This window comes from Ornithorhynchus anatinus, chromosome 5 (assembly GCF_004115215.2).
Source record: "Ornithorhynchus anatinus isolate Pmale09 chromosome 5, mOrnAna1.pri.v4, whole genome shotgun sequence".
NCBI classification, from domain to species: Eukaryota; Metazoa; Chordata; class Mammalia; order Monotremata; family Ornithorhynchidae; genus Ornithorhynchus; species Ornithorhynchus anatinus.
This window is the reverse complement of record NC_041732.1, coordinates 71,710,885-71,730,431: the sequence shown is the minus strand read 5'-3', so window position 1 is coordinate 71,730,431 and position 19,547 is coordinate 71,710,885. Positions and strand designations below refer to the sequence as shown.

The 19,547-nt window shown below is 44.2% G+C and overlaps 1 protein-coding gene and 1 non-coding gene across 8 annotated transcripts in view; one reads left to right on the top strand and one right to left on the bottom strand.

Annotated features, from left to right (window-relative positions):
- Positions 1-19,547, top strand: part of CAMTA1 (calmodulin binding transcription activator 1) — a 1,175,303-nt gene that overhangs the window by 103,977 nt on the left and 1,051,779 nt on the right. The gene's annotated exons all lie outside the window — the stretch shown is intronic.
- Positions 6,939-7,076, bottom strand: LOC114812314. Its single transcript, XR_003759970.1, has one exon. It is a non-coding gene; the product is annotated as a small nucleolar RNA SNORA7 (small nucleolar RNA).

Below are 19,547 nucleotides of genomic sequence, written 5' to 3'. Positions count from 1 at the left end.
CATTCCCGACAATTTCAGTGTTTTCAATGGAATAAATGGCAAGAGAGACCGTTAGCTAGCATACTCTAGGAGAGATTCATTACCAGTACTTGTTGCGGTTTAGCAACATGGAGCTGGAAATTGGTAAGTTGGAGTTGGGTAGACCGATTTTCCAAGTGCATATCACTGTGCATGCTTTCTGATCGATCCAGTGGTCTTCTGATTGACAGGTGCTGCTCAGGGTGTGGAAAGCTTATTTCTCCTGTGGTCAATTTGCCTTGAGCCTGGGGACTGCCCTGCAGCACCCCAAAGGTTGCAATGCGGTGGACGGACAGAGCTTGGGGAAAGGTGGGAATTTCCAATTGGATTTTTTTTAAACCTCTTTCAACTTGTTACTAATGTTTTCTCCACAAAAAAGGCTCTTGGCCCCTTTAAGTGTAACGAGTTCCTAGAATGCCATCCAAGTTGGGACTAGGGCTAGATGCTTCTTCAAAACAGTGGTTTGCCCCATTCAGAAATGACTGGTGTCTGCCTGGTTTGGTAAGAACATGATCAAACATCCCCGTAACTGATCCTGGCATATTTTTATGCCAGAATTTGCAAGCACTTGGCTGATTTCACTTACCAATAGTTTTCAAACTTCCTTTTGACACAGATGTCTGAAGCGATTTCTCCTTCTCCACTCTGGGAATATTCTTTTGTAGTTGCAAAGGTTAGATAGTCACCAGGAGAGTCATGTTGCTGCTTTGACACAGGCTAGAAAATCCTTCAAGAGGTGCTCATTTTCTTGGTTGAGAGAAAAATCTCCCGAGGTGATTAGCTCCAGGGCCTTACTCCTCTTCCGTTCCCTTCTCTTCTTCTTATACACTAACTCTCTTAATGCTCAATTCTCCTATGGTTTCAACTACCGCCTCTATGCTTCTGCTCCCAAATCTGTCTAACTAGCACTTACCACCTCTGCAATCTAATGTTTCATTTTATCAATCAATCAATCTATTGATAGTATGTACTGAGCGGTTACTATATGCAGAGCACCATGCTAAGTGCTTACTAGTAATAATAATAATAATAATACTAACTGTGGTATTGAAGCACTTACTCTATTCCAAGCACTGTACCAAGTGCTGAGGCAATAATAATAGTAATTATGGTTCCTGTTAAGTGCTTACTATGTGCCAAGCACTGTTCTAAGTGCTGGGTCGATTCAAGTTAATAAGGTTGGACACAGTCCCTGTTCCACATGGGGCTTACAGTCTTAATCTCCGTTTTCCAGATGAGGTATCTAAAATCCAGAGAAGCAAAGTGACTTGCCCAAGGTCACACAGCAGATATGTGCCGGAGCCGGGATTAGAACCCAGGTCCTTCTGATTCCCAGGTCCATGTTCTATCCACTAAGCCACCCTGCTTCTCCAGTCTTGTTTTGTCTTATGCTGTCGAATCGTCTCCGACCCGTAGCGACGCCATGGACATATCTCTCCCAGAACTCCCCACCTCCACCTGCAATCGTTCTGGTAGTGTATCCACAGAGTTTTCTAGGTAAAAATTTGGAAGTAGCTTACCATTGCCTCCTTCCATGAAGTAAATTTGAGATTCTCTCTCGTGCCGCTGCTTCCCAGCACAGGTGAGTTTTGAGTTATTGCAGATTGCCTTCCACTCGCTAGCCACTGCCCAAGCTAGGAATGGAATGGATATGCAAAACCAAAGCCATCTTCCATCCGAAATCTTCCCCTCTAACTCCAGTTTCCTGTGACTGGTAGCACCACCACCCTCCCTGCCTCTTAAGCCTGAGACCTTGGCATTATCCTTGACTACTCCCTCTCTTTCAAGCCTGATCATCAGCATGTTGCTACATCCTGTTGATTTTTAAGCATCCTCAGCATTTCCCATATCTGCCTATTCCTTTCCATCCAAGTGGCTACCACCCTGGTTCTGTGTCTTGTCGTATTCTGGCCTGACAACTTTAACAGCTTTCTCACTGGACTTCTAGTCTCTGTCCTCTCCAATCTATATCACACTTTTCTTTCTGGATCATTGTTCTAAAACGTCTTTCTGCTCCTATCTTCTCATTCTCCAAAAACCTCTGATTGTTACCCACTCTTCTCTGCATCAAGCAGATACTTCCGACCATGGGTTTGAAGGAATTACATCAACTCTCTCCCTGTTATTTAACCTCTTTCTTCTCTCATTACGCCCCAACCCACCCTCTTCATTCCTCTTAAGTTAACTTACTCATTCTTTGATCTTCCCTCTCCCCTCAAGACCCTTGTTCAATCAATCAATCATATTTATTGAGTGCTTATTGTGTGCAGAGCACTGTACTAAATTCACTGGAAGTCCAACACAACATGGTAGATATGTCCCCTCTCCATAAAGAGCTTACCATCTGGAGGGGGAGACAGACATTAAAATATATTATGGATATGTACATAAGTGCATTGGGGCTGAGAGTGGGGTGAAAAAAATGTACAAATTCAAGTGTAAGGGAGATGAAGAAGGGAGAGAGAGTAGAGGAAAAAATGGCTTAGTTGGGGATGGTCTCTTGGAGGAAATGTGATTTTAATAAGACTTTGAAGAGGGGAAGAGAGATTATCAGTCCTATGTATGAAGTGAGGAGGGAGTTTCAGGCCAGAGGCAGGATGTGGACCAGAGGTGGGTGGCAAGATAGATGAGAGAAGGTCATGGGGTTCTAATCCTGGCTCTGCCACTTGCCTTCTATTTGACCTTGGGCAAGTCACTTCACTTCTCTGTGCCTCAGTTACCTCATCTGTAAAATGGGGATTGTGACCATGAGCCCCACAGGGGACAGGGACTGTGTCCAACCTGTTTTGCTTATATCCACCTCAGTGCTTAGTACAGTGCCTGGCGCACGGTAAGCATTAAAGAAATACCACAGTAATTATCTAGATACAGTGAGTAGGTTGGCCCTACAGGAGCAATTTGAGTGTGCTGAGTTGTAGTGGGAAATCAGCCAGATAAGAAAGGAAGGGACAAGGTGAACGAGTGCTTTAAAGCCAATGATAAAGAGTTTCCATTTGATGTGGAGGTAGATGGGCAACTGCTGGAGGTTCTTGAGGACTGGGCAAACATGGACTTAACTCTTTTGTAGAAAAATGATCCCGGCAGCAGAGTGAAGAATGGACTAAAGTGGGGAGATGTAGGGGGCAGAGAAAGCAGTAAGGAAGCTGATGCAGCAATCAGGACAGAATAGGGTAAATGCTTGGATCAACATAGTAGCAGTTTGGATGGAGACGGGGCTGAGTGGTGTTGTGAAGGTTGAACGGACAGGATTTGGGGATATTCAGTCATTCGTTCATTCAATCATATTTATTGAGCACTTACTGAGTACAGAGCTCTGTACTAAGCGCTTGGGAAAGTACAATATAACAATAAGCAGACACACTCCCTGACAGATTGAATATGTGGGTTCAATGAGGGAAATGAGTTGGGGATAATGCCAAGGTTATGGCTTGTGAGACGAGATGGTGGTGGTGTCTACGATGATGAGAAGGCCAGGATGAGGACAGGGTTTGGGTGGGCAGATGAGGAGTTCCGTTTTGGTCATGTTAAGTTTGAGGTGTCAGCAGGATATCCAAGTAGCGGTATCCTGACGGCAGGAGGAAATGCAAGACTGCAGAAAAAGAAAGAGGTCAGGCCTGGAGTTGGAGATTTGGGAATTATCTGCATAGAGGTGGTAGTTGAAGCCGTGGGAGCGAATGAGTTCTCTGTGGTCATTCCCTTTCTCCTGCATGGAACTCTTTCCCTATTCAGATCTACCTCTTTCCATCTTCAAAGTCCATTTAAAATCACATGTCCTAAAGGAGCTCTTCTGTGATTAATCTCTCCTCTCCGCAGGTCATATCCCTTCAACACATCTGTACATATCGACTCACTGTGTATTTAAGAATCTACTCATCTTCTTTTCATTTCTTCTTTCTGTTAATTATTTTATGTCTGCCTTTCCCTCTATATTGCAAGCTTGTTGTGGGCAGGGAACTTGACTACCAACTCTGTCGTACTCTCCCTTGCATTTAGTACAGTGCTCTGTATGCAGCGCTCAATAAATACCATTGATTGAGTCTTCTAATTCTTTTGTAATGACAATAGTGGTATATATTAAACATTTACCATGTGCCAAGCACTGGGTTAAATGCTACGATAGACACACGATAATCAGATCATACACAGTCCCTGTCCCCCACAGAGCTCCCTCTCTCAAGTGCTTAGTCCAGTGCTCTGCATGCAGGTGCTCAATAAGAAGCGGGGGCGGCCTAATGGATAAAAAACAGGCTTGGAAGATAGAGGACCTGGGTTCTAATCCCAGCCCTGCCAATTACCAGCTGTGTGACCTTGCGCAAGTCACTTTACTTCTCCATGCCTCTGTTACCTCATCTGGAAAATTGGGATAAAATACGTGTCCTTCTTCCTCCCTCTAAGACATGTGGGACAGGGACTGCGTATGGATCTGCTTATATTGTGTCTACCCCAGTTTTTAGTACAGTGTTTGTACATAATAGGCACTTGACAAATACCACGACTATTATTATTACCTATTGTTATTACTGTTATTATCTATTTCTTCCTCCTTGAGGAACAAGGTTCCTGTCCCCACATAAGAGATGCTGGGGTTTTCCACATGTTGAAGCATAAACGTTGGTGCCTTAAATGAGGTTTGGAAGAGTGAGTCTTTGGAACCCGAGGGCGAGGGTAGTTAGAATTATCACTTTTAGAAGAGAGTCTTTTCTGCTTTGGAATCACGGAAATGATCCAGGCCAAGCCCCCTCAGCCATTCATTCATTCATTCATTCATTTTTTGAGCACTTACTGTGTGCAGAGCACTGTACTAAGTGCTCGGGAAGTACAATTAGGCAACAGAGACAATCCCTACCCACTTACGGGCTGACAGTCTAGAAAGGGGGGGTATTCAACAGTGAACTGAATAGATTTAAGAGGGCAGGCTGAGAAGATGAGGTGGGCCATATAGGGTTTGAGAACTGACTCCTTCAACAGTGAAAACTGACCACTGGCATCATTTTGGGATCTTGTTTGAGACTGAGCTGCTGTGGGAGCCGCTGTCGAAAACCGAAACACCGCATCCCCTCCCCCCGTTTCATGAAACTAATAAAAATGAGACTAAATAACCCTAATTATGCATTGCCAGAATATTTCATGTGGAATTACGGGGGCAAAAACTGTTTTTTTAAAGAGAGCGCATTAGATTTGGAAAGAAAAAAGGCTTTATAGGTTCTTTGGTAGATATTCTAATTAAAAGATTTGTTCAAATGTATTTATTCCCTTTTTGAAGAGTTTAAAGAAATCCATACCCCCCTTCCCTAAATTGATTACCTCTCAACACCAGCTCCGCTTTGCGTTAAATACCAGTTAAGCTGTGGCTGTGCTGATTTGACTGTTCCTTTCTGTTAAATGTAAAACAGGTTTTTAATCTTCTGATTTAGATGTTTAATAGAAAGTAAATGTTTAACTTTGGTTGCAGCTGAACCTGTATTTTAATCCATGGCCACATTTATATTTAAAGAAAGAAAATATCAGTAGACTAGCTATTTTAAACATTTTAGGATGTAGAAATTCTATATGGGGTACCCTTTCAAAATAGAAATGGCTGTTCGCATTTCCATGATTGCTGCTAACTAGCACAACATTTTAAGCTATGATCAGGCTCAGCGTAGACAAAGTAGCTGTTAAAAAAAATGCCTAAAGGAACTCACTGTGCTATGCCAACCTAATCATCTGAATCTTCTCAGTCCCAGGCAGGTAGGCAAACCCCGGCCCATTTCAGGACTGGAAATGTGAGATATAAGGGTTTTTGTTAGGGCTGAGAAGGGATGAGTCGCCCAAAGGCAATTGATCGTGTTTATTAAATACCTTGTGGGCTCGGCAGCATGGTTTTGAGGACAGAGCAGAGGGCCTAGGTTTAATCCTGACTCTGCCACTTATCGGCTGAATGACCTTGGGCAAATCACGTAAATGTTTCGTGCTTCAGGACTGTGAGATTGTTGTAGGCAAGGAATGTGTCTTTTTATTGTTATATTGTACTCCCCCAAGTGCTTAGTACAGTGCTCTGCACACAGTAAGCGCTCAATAAATACATTAAATGACTGCTCTGCACACAGTAAGCACTCAATAAATATGATTGACTGAATGAATACGTACTTACTTACCTCCTACTTAGACCGGGCGCCCAGTGTGGGACAGGGACTACGTCTCATGCCATTATCTCCTATCTACCTCAGCTTTTGGTACAGTGTTTGGCATGTCGTAAGTACTTAGCAAATACCACTTTTATTATCACTGTTATTATTATTTATGGTATTTGTTAAGCATTTGCTATGTGTCAGACACTGCACTTAGCATTGGGGTAGATACAAGCTAAGCATGTCCATGTCCCATAAGGGACTCCCAGTTTTAATCCCCATTTTACAGATGAGGTAACTGAGGCATAGGGAAGGTAAATGACTTGCCCAAGGTCACACAGCAGACAGATGATGGAGTCAGGATTAAACCCAGGTCCTTCTGACTTCCAGGATAACTAGGCAATGCTGCTTCTCCAAAAAGAATAATAACTATTATTATCATTTAGGAGAGTACTTCAATCCATCAATACTTTTTTTTAGCATTTACTGTGTGCAGGGCACCGTACTAAGCGCTTGGGAGAGTGCAGTATAATAGAATTGGTAGATGAAGTCGCCACCCAGAAGGAGCTTACAGTGTGCGGAGAGAGATTCTGTTGTTGTCTTATGCCGTCGAGTCACGTACGAACCATAGCGACTCCAAAGACACATTTCTTCCAGAATGCTCCACTTCCATCAGCAATCGTTCTGGTAGCGTATCTGTAGAGTTTTTTTGGTAAAAAATCTGGAAGTGTTTTACCACTGCCTCCTTCCGTGCAGTCTCTGCCCTCGGCTCTCTCCCATGCCGCTGTTGCCCAGCACAGGTGGGTTTTGACTTGTAGCAGATTGCCTTCCACTCGCTAGCCACTGGCCAAGCTAGGAATGGAATGGGTAGGCCTCTGCTTGACTCTCCCTCCTGTAGTCGTGACTGGTAGAGGACTGGAAACTCTCCAGTTGCGACCCTGAAAGGAGGCAGGGAGAGATAGCCATTAAAAGAAACTCTGGCAAGGGGAAATAGTTTTCATTTAAGAATACGTACATAAGTACTGTGGGGGCGGGGTGAATTTCGAAGTGCTTAAGGGGAACCCAGCCAAGTGTATAGATGATGGAGAGGAGAGGGGGGCTATAGAGGAAGTGATGGCTTAGTCAGGGAAGCCCTCTGAATGTGCGTCTGCAGTCTCAAGACACACATTCCACCCCGTCGAGGCACTTAGGGTCTAAAGAGGGAAACCAGATTCAACTGAATTACAGAGAGTTAAAGCCAAAGGAAGAACAAGTGTAAGGCAGCGTGAACTCTTCAGGACAAAGCACCAGAACAAATAATGGAATGCCCCATCCTCCACCAACCCACATGAACTAATGTTCTTTCCCCTGAATTCTCGACTGTCTCCATTTTGCACCAGAAATCCTGTGTTTTGCATGCTTCATGCTGAAATTTGGAGTGGTGTATGGGTGCAGGTGGAGATCGATATCTGTGAAATAAGTCTGGGAAGGGATTTTGCACTTAGATCTGTGACCTTTGGGCATTTAATATTCACCCGCCCCCCCCCAACCCCACAGCACTTATGTACATATCTTTAAATTATATATTGTGAATTATTCATTTATAGTAATGAGAAGCAGCATGGTGTAGTGGATAGAGCGCGGGCCTGGGAGTCAGAAGGTCATGGTTTCTAATCCCGGCTCCACCGCTTATCCGCTGTGAGACCTTAGGCAACTCACTTCACTTCTCTGACCTCAGTTACCTCATCTGTAAAATGGGGATTGAGACTGTGAGCCCCACATGGCACAGGGACAATATCCAACCCAATTTGCTTGTATCCACCCCAGTGCTTAGTACAATGCCTGACATACAGTAAGCATTTAACAAATGCCATCATCATTATTATTATTAATGTCTGTCTCTCCTTCTAGGCTGTTAGCTCATTATGGGAAGGAAGCACATCTAATATTTCTGTTATATGGTACTCTTCCAAGCACTTAAATGCAGTACCCTGAACATAGTAAGTGCTCAATAGACACCACTGATTGATTGATTGATTTAGTTGGGATTCCTTCTGGGAAAAGTGTTTCATTGACTCCCGAACAACTTTTCACAGCTGCTGGCTCTCTTGGAGTAATTATCCCTCATCATTGTTGGCTTCCAAAGGTTACCTGGACTATTTTGAGTTTTGGTAATTAGTTGGGCCAGAGACGTTTAGGCTACAAAGATGGAGCAGATTTGAAAACACTTTGAATGTTGGCCCCCTTGTTGACCTCTTTGCTGTGGCGTAAAGTTAACCTGTCCCTAAAGAAGAACGTGAACGACTGCCAAATCAAAGGAGGTTTTCACTTCCTCTCTCCAAGGAGTGGTCAAACTACTACATCCCAGCACAGTTAAAATGCCTAAATCCTTCCTCCCATCCATTTTTTTCTTCCTCCTCCCCAAGCTAAGTCCCTTTACGGCTGCTTCCCACTCTAGACTATAAGCTCCTTGTGGGCAGGGGACTTGTCTAACAACTCTTTTATCCCAAGTTTTCAGTAAAATTCACTGCACACAGTAAGAGTTCAATAAATATGACTGATTGATTGAGGAACACCCCCGACCGTAAAACAGATATTGTATAATTTTGTATAATCTTGTATAATTTTGAAACTCGAGAGACACGTAGGTGTTCCCTTTTCATTTCGAGCACAGAGGAGAAAAGGGGGCTGATATTTTAATGAGGCAAGGTGGTCTAGTGGATTAGACCATGAGTCTGGGAGTCAGAGAACCTGGGTTCTAATCCCGGATCCACCACTTGACTGTTCTGACACCTTGGACAAGTCACTTAACCTCTCTGTGCCTTGTTTACCTTATCTGAAAAATAGGGATTAAGGATATGGGTCCCTTGTGGGACATGGACTGTCTCCAACCTCATTACCTCTTTTCTACTACAACACTTAGTACAATGCCTGGCACATAATAAGCGCTTAAATACCGTTGTAAAAAAAAAAAAAGTTTGGTTCGTGAGGTGGGGTACAGAATTGAAAGAACCAGAAGGTTAGAAAGCCATCATTTTGGGTCTTTGCAGCCCTGATTAGAAATTCTGATTTATCAGAGACCTGGGATGAGCAAGTCTGCCAGTTCAGTTCACCAAACTGGTGGACTGGTCACCTAGGAGACTCACTGGACTTGTGTTCCGTAGATGCAGAGTGGCCTAGTGGAAAGAGTATGGGCCTGGGAGTCAGAGGACCTGGGTTCTAATCCCAGCTCCACCAACTTGCCTGCTGGGTGACCTTGGGCAAGTCACTTTATTTCTCTATGCCTCAGTTATGTCATTTGTAAATTGGGGATTCAGTACCGATTCTCTCTCCTACTTAGACTCTGAGCCCCATGTGTGACCTGATTTCCTTGTATCTGCCCAAGGCTGAGTAATAATAATAATGATGATGGTATTTGTTAAGTGCTTACTATGTGCCAATCACTGTTCTAAGCGCTGGCTTTGTTACAAGGTAATCAGGCTGTCCCACGTGGGGCTCACAGTCTTTATCTCCATTTTACAGATGAGGGAACTGAGGCACAGAGAAGTTAAGTGACTTGCCCACAGTCACACAGCTGCCAAGTGGCAAGGCTAGGATTCGAACCCATGACATCTGATTCCCAAGTCCGTGCTCGTTCCACTAAGCCACACTGCTTCTCATATGGTACAGTGCTTAGCAAATAGTAAGAGCTTAACAGATCCCACTCTTTCTATGTATTCTAGGCTTGTGGAGTCTCCTGGATTATTATTATTATTATTATTGTTATCATTACTGTTAAGCATTTACTATGTTTCAAGCATTGTTATCCTGAGAAACTATTTCTGAGTTAGAAGAGTTTCTAGGCGCCTGGAAGCATATTCTAAGACCAAATTGTTAAGGATCTCGAACATGGCTGCATAAATCGGATTGAACCTGAACCTGCTTGACTCCATTGATGATGCAACTCAGTGGGCATCTAGGCTAACCCGCATTCCATGCAGTGATTATTGTTATTATTATTACTATTATTATTATTCCTAATATTTGTTAAGTGCTCACTCTGAGCCAGGCACTGTACTAAGTGCTGGAGTAGATGCTAGTCAGGTTGGACTAAGTGTTGGAGTAGATGCTAGTCAGGTGCTCACAGTTTTAATTTCCATTTTACAGATGAGGGAACTGAGGCGCAGGCACATTAAGTGACCTGTCCGAGGTCACACAGCAGACAAGTGGCGGAGCCGGGACTAGAACCCAGGTCCTTCTGACTCCCAGACCCGTGCTCTCTCCAATAGGCCACGCTGCTTCTCAGATCTTAAGCTGAGAGAGACCACACCTTTGTTTCCAAAGGCACAGTAACTCTTTTGGCTTGGAAGTACAGCTTTCCTTGACTTCCACTTAGCCGGTTGCAAATTTCTCAAGTGGGATAAGCTAAGGACTCTGATGGGTGGGGAGGAGTGGCAGTGGATAGCAGTGATTAAATGATTAGTAATAATAGTATTTTTTAAGTAGTTAATGGGTGCCTTAAGCACTGGGAAAGAATACCCAAGTGGGAATTAGACACTGTCCCAGTCCCTCTCGGGGCTCACAATTTAATAACTGACCTTCCTGTAGCATGTCACTTTATGTCCTTTGGGGGAAAAAAAATTGCATTTCCTCCTCACTTATTAAAGTAGAATAATCCATTTTCTCATTCTAGTCTCCATTTCCATTGAAGCAGTATTCTTGCTATCATCCCGGACCAGTTGGGAACCTAGTTATAGAACTCAAGACCTATACGATTTGGCTGAAAGTTCCTTCCGTGTCCCTTTCCAGTCCCATTTTCAGATTTTATCGGGCCTTTCAGAGATCGCATGGTCCGACTTAGAAGGTCAACGTTTTAAATTATTGATGGTTAATAGTTAAAAGCAGTAATTGTCAATTGTCCCAGTGAGAAGTGAGAAATGGACTAGCAGCCCCGAGCTGACCCTTGGTATTTGTTAAGCGCTTAGTTGTGCAAAGCAATGTACTAAGTGCTGGGGTGATATAGGTAAAGGAGATCCAGGCACAGTCCCTGTCCCACATCTGTCTCAGCGCCTTGGACCTATGGACTGCCCCTTTCTTCTTGAAATGTTAGCCAACCGTGGCTTCCCTGACGCTTTCCTGGTTCTCCTCCTAACTCTCTGACTGCCCCTTCTCAGTCTCCTTTGCAGGCTCCTCCTCTGCCTCCCTTCTTCAAACAGTGGGAGTCTCTCAGAGCTCAGTTCTGGTTTCCCCTTCTATTCTTTGTCTACACTCACTCCTTTGGAGAACTCATTCGCTCCCGTAGCTTCATCTACTATATCTATGGAAATGATTCCCAAATCTACTTTGCTCCTTCTCTGCAGTCTCACGTTTCCTCCTGCTGCCAGGACATCTCTACCTCGATGTCCCACTAACACCTGAAAAATAAACATGTCCAAAACAGAACTCCTCATCTTCCCACCCAAATTCTGTCCTCCCCCGGTCTTCTCATCACTGTAAATGACACCACTATCCTCTCTATCTCACAAGAATGTAACCTTGGCATTATTCTATGCACATATTCATTCATTCATTCATTCATTCATTCGTATTTATTGAGCGCTTACTGTGTGCAGAGCACTGTTCTAAGCATCAATCTGTCACCTGTAGGTTTCTACCTTCACAACATCTCTAAAATCTGCCCTTCCAAATTACTACAATGCTGATCCAAGCACTTATCCTATCCTGCCTCAACTACTGCCTCATCCTCTTCGCTGACCTCCCTGCCTCCCGTCTCTCCCCATTCCAGTCCATACTTCGCTCGGCTGCCTGTTTCAAGAAACAGTGGTTGCTCTTGCATCTCCACATCAAATAAACGCCTTACTTTTGGCTTTAAAGCACTCAATTAGCTTGCCCGCTTCTAATAATAATAATTATGGTATTTTGTTAAGTGCTTACTATGCTCCAAGCACTGTTCTAAGCACTGGGGTAGATGCAAGGTGATCAGGTTGTCCCACATGAGGCTCACAGTCTTAATCCCCATTTTATAGATGGAGTAACTGAAGCACAGAGAAGTTAAGTGACTTGCCAAGGTCACACAGCAGACAAGTGGCAGAGCGGGATTAGAACCCACTTCCTCTGACTCCCAAGCCCCTGTTCTTGTCAGTAGGCCATGCTGCTTCTACCTTACCTTTACCTATCTTACACCCCAGTCCGCGACTCCGTTCCTCTAATGCCAGCTTACTCGCTATACCTCAGTCTCGTCTATCTCACCACCAACCCCTTGCCCACATCCTCCCTCTTGCCTGGAACTTCCTCCCCCTTCATATACAACAGACCACCATTCTCCCCACTTTCAAAGTCTTATTAAAAATCACATCTCACCTCATCGCATCCTTATTAAAATCACACTAGAAGTGGCGTGATCTAGTGGAAAAAGCGTGGGCCTGGGAGTCAGAGGACCAGGGTTCTAATTCCGGCTCCACCACTTGTTTACTGCGTGGCCTTGGGAGGGTTGCTTAACTTCTCCATGCATTCATTCATTCATTCATTCATTCATTCATTCATTCATTCATTCAATCAATTGTATTTACTAAGTGCTTACTGTGGGCAAAGCACTGTACTAAGTGCTTGGGAAAGTGCAATACAACAATAATCTGTTCCCTCATCAGCAAAATGGGGATTCAGTTTCTGTTCTCCCTCCTACTTAGACTCTGAGCCCCATTTGGGTCCTAGATACTATCCCAGTGCTTAGCCATTATTATTATTACATCTTCCAAGAGGCCTTTCTTGCTTAAGCTATCATTTCCTCCATTCCCTCTCCCTCCTCTGTTTTTTTAAATTGCATTCGTTAAGCACTTACTATGCTCCAGGCACCGTCCTAAACACTGGGGTAGGTACAGGGTAATCAGGTCCTACTGGGGACTCATAGTCTTAATTCCTATTTTACAGATGAGGTAACTGAGGCACAGGAGAAGTTAAATGACTTGCCCAAGGTCGCACAGCAGACCAGTGACGGAGAAAGAATGAGAACCCATGTCCTGACTCCCAGGGCCGTGCTCTAGCCGCTAATCCACACTGCTTCTCTATGCACTTGAATCTGTACCTTTTAAGCACTTGATAGTCACCTCACCCTCAGCCCCACAGCACTTATGTACATTTCATAATTCATTTATTTATTTTAATGTCTTCTTCCCCTCTCTACTGTGAGCTTACTTTATTGTTTTCTCCCAACTGCTTAGTGCAGTGTTTTGCACACAGAAAGCATTCAATAAATACCACTGATTTATTGATTGGTTGATCAGCCGTCTAATTAACATTCCTGGTGACGTTGGTTGAATATTATCATATTCCTGTACATACCTGGCTACCAGTGGTCGGGGTTCCTGGTTTGGGGTTCGCGGTCTGAGAGAGGGAAAATACATATTTTACCCCCACTTTATAGATGAGATAACTTAGGTATCGAGATATCGAGTTAGTTGCCCAAGGTCACATGGACGTCTCGCTCTGCTCTGATCGTGACTTGTGTGTCTGGATGAAATCCCACCCCCTTCCATGTCAGAAAAAGAGGAAAATGCACCTGGACCGATTCCATCTCAGCCTTGGGAGTGCCGTTTTCGGCCAGAGGATGGTGGAGATAAATGAGGGGATTTCTTGCAAGGCATTTGGAATATCTCCTGAAATAAGTCGCGGTATTCAGTGAAGGGAAAAGGGTTTATTATTCCATAGATGGCACATCTTGCATTCACTGTTTGGTCTAATTGCGAATGTAAACAGCTTTTTAAGAGACATGAACACAAATTAGCAACTTGATAAATCCCATTCATTGTTTTTACAAATATCAAAAATTTATAATGGGCCAATCTGTGCATTTTTATTTAAACCCTCGTCTTTCTCTCTGTCTCTGTTTTGTATATGCACACACTGCAGAATCATTTGCCGCTTGTCCTGAAAGCATTTGAATCGCTCGTGTCTGAATCATTTCCATCCTCCTTTTGACTGCATTGATTCCTCGATTTGGATTTGTTCTGTCTATTTCACTTTCCAAGCTCTTTAGGATTAAACCGTCTAATTAACATTCCTGGTGAAGTCTGTCGAATAGTATTATCGTATTCCTGTACATGCCCGGCTACCGGTGGTTGGGGATCTTGGTTTGGGGCTGACCGCTTATCCCTGCTTTACTGTCTGGCAATTAAATGAGCAGCGGGCATGGTCTCCCTGGCGTAGGCTGGTGTAATTCCTCGGCCTTCGGCCCCCGGGACCCAAGAGCAGAGCAGCTGAGATTTTACAGGCGGGGAGACGAGGGTCTGTCTAGACCTTTGTAGGGGCTCTTCCTCGGTGGGTGGAGAGCCCCTGAAATGCTGTCAGATCCCAAAGTCACCACTGTCACCATCCACGAAAACAGCGAGAAGCCTGCATTCTGGGTAGATCCCTCACTGAATCCCTCTAGCAGTATGGTGGAGTGGATAGGCCACGGCCTGGAAGTCAGAACGTCATGGGTTCTAATCCCGGCCCCGCCACTTGTCTGCTATGTGGCCTTGGGCAAGTCTTCTCTGGGCCTCAGTTCCCTCATCTGCAAAATGGGGAGTAAGACATTGAGCCCGTGAGGGACAGAGACTGTGTCTAATCTGATTTCCTTGTATCCACCCCAACACTTACTACAGTGCGGGGCACACAGTAAGCGCTTAACAAATACCACAACTATTATTATTATGTTTTTTTCCGACTAAAGATAATAATTTTGAAGTATTCGTGAAGTGCTTACTACGTGCCATGCACTGTATTAAGCTCTGAGGTAAATACAAGTCCATTGGGTTCCATAGAAGCAGCATAGCTCAGTGGAAAGAGCACGGGCTTGGGAGTCAGAGGTCATGGGTTCGAATCCCGGCTCTGCCACTTGTCCGCTGTTTGACTGTGGCCAGGTCACTTAACTTCTCCGTGCCTCAGTTACCTCATCTGTAAAATGGGGATTAAGACCGTGAGCCTCACGTGGGACAACCTGATTCCCCTGTATCTACCCCAGCGCTTAGAACAGTGCTCTGCACATAGTAAGCGCTTAACAAATACCAACATTATTATTATTATTATTATTATTACAGTCTAAGTAGGAGGGAGAACTGGTATTTAATCCCCATTTGCAGTTGAGGAAACTGAGCTACAGAGAAGTGAAGTGACTTGCCCAAGATCACCCAGCGGGCAAATGGCGGACCTGGAATCAGAACCCAGGCCCTCTGGCTCCCAGGTCTGTGCTTTGTCCGCCGGGCCGTGCTATTTCTCTAATTAGACCTCTTTGCAGAATTAGCACAGCACTATAGGTTTATGGCAAGTCTGAAGACCAAGATCTTGCCAAATAAGTTTTTTTAAGGACCACGTATAATGAGATCCTAGAGTTAGCATGCTGCTTATAAAAATCTCACTAAAATTACTTTGTACTTTGTAAGCAAATGAGCCCTGTTTGGCTAGCAGCTTCTTAATTTTTGTTTCTGGGGGCGGGGGAAACTTGAACACACTGTGAAGCATCCTACTTATGGCTACAGATGGTATCCGCTCATGTCCACAGAGCATCTGCCTTTATGCAACTCAGAACGCGTTACTGATTCCCTTCTCCGTGAGGCAGAAAGAGGACTGAGATTGTTTTCTGTTTTCTGATCTCTGATTTCCAGATGGGAAAATTTAAAACGTAAGAACATGAGCGGTACTCTGAATGGGTCAGACCAACAGTCCATCCGGCCCAGCGTTCTCTTTCCAACACTGGCCTCAGGCTGCTTGGAGAATGATGATGATGATAATGATAGTTCTGGTGTATGTTAAGCACTTAATAATATACCAACCACTGTACTAAGCTCTGGGATAAATATAAGATATTCAGTTCCCACGTGGGGCTGAGAAATTAAGTAGAAGGAAGAACAGGTATTGAATCCCCATTTTGCAGATGAGGGAATTGAGGCAAAGAGAAGTTTAGTGACTTAGTGACTTTTCCAAGTTTACACAGGTACATGGCAGAGCCTGGAGTTAGAACCCAGGGCCTCTGACCTCTCAGGCCTGTTCTCTTTCGACTGGGCCATGCTGCTTCTCTAGCATGGCCCAGTGGAAAGAGCACAGGCCTGGAAGTAAGAGGGCATGGGTTCTAATTCTGACTCTGCCACATGTCTGCTGTTTGACCTTGAGCAAGTCGCAGCATGGCTCGGTGGAAAGAGCACGGGCTTTGGAGTCAGAGGTCATGGGTTCGAATCCCGGTCTGCCACTTGTCAGCTGTGTGACTGTGGGCAAGTCACTTAGCTTCTCTGGGCCTCAGTTACCTCATCTGTAAAATGGGGATTAAGACTGTGAGCCTCACGTAGGACAACCTGATTATCCTGTATCTCCGCCAGCGCTTGGAACAGTGCTCTGCACATAGTAAGCGTTTAACAAATACCAACATTATTATTATTATTGTTATCTCTGTGCTTCTGTTACCTCATCTGTAAAATGGGGATTAAGACTGTGAGTCCCATGTGGGACAGGGACTGTGTTCCACCCGATTACCTCGTATCTATCCTAGCACTTAGAACAGAGCTTGGCACATAGTAAGTGCTTCAAAAGACCACAGTTATTATTATTGTTACTATTAGAGAATCATCCAGCACTCCAAACATTCCCCATTAAATCCCTACTTTTCCTTTTAGAAACTCAGTGAGGAATGCTCTTCCACGAAGTTACCTAAAACCCTCTTCTTTCTACCAATAATTTATAATTTTAGCATGCTCAACTTTCAGTGCTAAGAAATTCTGTAGGCCTGTCAGCTGCCGTATGACTCAGAGGGTTAGAAAATCATTCACACAGTGTGTAGGCTGCAGAGATGAGATTATTCAATCAATAGTATTTATTGTACACCTACCGAGTGCAGAGCACCGAACTAATTGCTTGGGAGATTACAGTAGAATTGGTAGACCTGCTCCCTGTCCTTGAGGAGTTTACAGTCTAGAAAGAGGACTTAAAAGTCATGTCTCTGAACAGTGCTCTATCATCTGGCAATTCGGTGACCAAAGTAAACCCATTTGATTTCCTGTGGGGGCTTTCGTGAGCTGATGGTAACCGTCCAGAGGAACCTGTGGAGGCGATTCGGTTTCGGCCTCGGTTCTAAATGATCCCGAGAAACGGCAGAACCTAATGGATAAAGCACAGGCCTTGGAGTCAGGAGGACCCGAGTTCTAATGCCGTCTCCGCCACTTGTCTTCCGTGTGACCTTGGGCAGGTCACTTCACGTCTCTGTGCCTCAGTTCCCTCATCTATAAAATGGGGATTAAAACTGTGAGCACTATGTGGGACAGGGACTGTGTCCAACCCAATTAGCTTGTGTCTACCCCAGGGCTTAGAACGGTGCCTGGCTCATAGTAAGTGCTTAAAAAATACCACAGTTATCATTATTATTATTATTAGTGGAATCTAATTGCCTGCTGGGTGACCTTGGGTAGGTCACTTAACTTCTCAGTGCCATAATTTCCTCATCTGTTAATGGAGATTTAACACATCTCTTCTCTCTCTTAATTAGATTGTGAGCCCCATGTGGGACAGGAGACTGTGCCTGACTTGATTATCTTGTGTCTATCCGAGCATTTAGTACAGTGCCTGGCACAGAGGAAGCACTGTACAAATACCACTTTTGTCAGTAAGAGCATGGGCTTGGGAGTCAGAGATCATGAGTTCAAATCCCAGCTCAGTCGCTTGTCAGCTGTGTGACTTTATGCAAGTCACTTAACTTCTCTGTCCCTCAGTTACCTCATCTGTAAAATGGGGATTAAGATTGTGAGCCCCATGTAGGCCAACCTGATCACCTTGTATCCTCTCCAGCGCTTAGAAAAGCACTTAACAAATGCCATTATTATTATTATTATTATTATTATTATTATTTTTATTCTCATCTGGAACCCAGTGGATCTGCTTCCAAAGGAAGCACTCCACTATGAACCTGGTCAAGATGGATTCCCAGACAGAGATGACAGATTTTTTAAAATAATAATAATAACAATTGTGGCAAAATAACAAGTATGGTATTCATTAAGCACTTATTGTGTGCCAGGTACTGTATTAAGCGCTAGGGTGGGTACAAGAAAATTGGGTTGGAAATGATCCCTGTCCACATGGGGCTCACAGTCTTAATCCCCTTTACACAGCTGAGGTAGCTGAGGCATAGAGAAGTTAAGTGACTTGTCTAAGGTCACACAGCAGACAAGCAGTAGAATCCACGCCAAGATTCCTCCACCTTTCTCCTCCAGGACTTGAGCAGCTGAAGTGCTAGGTCAGTGCTAAATAGGAGAAATCACTGCGTGATGGCTGAGAGGTTCTAGCAGACTCCTGGTGGAGGGGGCCTGTTTTTGGAAGACCCCTCTTAGTCTCCCATGAATAGGTCATCCAAAAGAAATGTCTGTGTTTGTCCTATTTTGAATCATTTCCCTGGCACGCATGTTGTCACTGTGCTTTCAAAGGAATCCAAATAGGTGCTTTCACTCAATTCTTTATGGGACTAGATCTAAAAACATACCGATGGGGTGATTTATCATTACCCTATTTATTTTGTTAATGAAATGTACATCGCCTTGATTCTATTTATTTGCTACTGTTTTAATGAGATGTTCATCCCCTTGATTCTATTTATTGCTTTTGTTCTTGTCTGTCCGTCTCCCCCGATTAGACTGTAAGCCCGTCGAAGGGCAGGCACTGTCTCTATCTGTTACCGATTTGTACATTCCAAGTGCTTAGTACAGTGCTCTGCACATAGTAAGCGCTCAATAAATACTATTGAATGAATGAATTTAAGGCAGAATGTAATTGAGGGCCCAGTAATAATAATAATAATCGTGGTATTTGTTAAGTGTTTACTATGTGCCAGGCACTGTGCTAAGCACTGGGATAGATACAAGATAATCAGGTTAGACGCAGTCCCTGTCCCACACAGGGCTCCCAGCCTCAATCCTCATTTTACAGATGAAGTAACTGAGGCACAGAAAGGTTACGTGACTTGCCCAAGGTCACCCAGCAGAAAAGTGGCAGAGCCAGGTTTAGAACCCAGGTGGTTCTGATTCCCAGGCCTGTGCTCTATCCACTAACTTGGCCAAGCTGCTTCTCTGTCAATCATCAATCAATCAATCAGTAGTATTTACTGAGCACTTACTGTGTGTACTCAAGTGCGATCGAGAAAGAAAAGTACAATGCTCAAGTGCAATCGAGAAAGAAAAGTACAACAGAGTTGGTAGACGTGATCCCTGCCGACAAGGAGCTTACAGTCTGGCGCTTGATAGTCTGACCGTGTAATGCTTGGAGAGTTTTTGTTTTGTCTTATGCTGTCGGGTCATCTCCAACCCATAGCGACTCCATGGACACATCTCTCTCAGAATGCCCCACTTCCATCTGCAATCATTCCGGTAGTGTATCCATAGAGTTTTCCTGGTAAAAATACGGAAGTGGTTCTTATTGCCTTCTACCATGCAATAAACTTCAGTCTCTGTC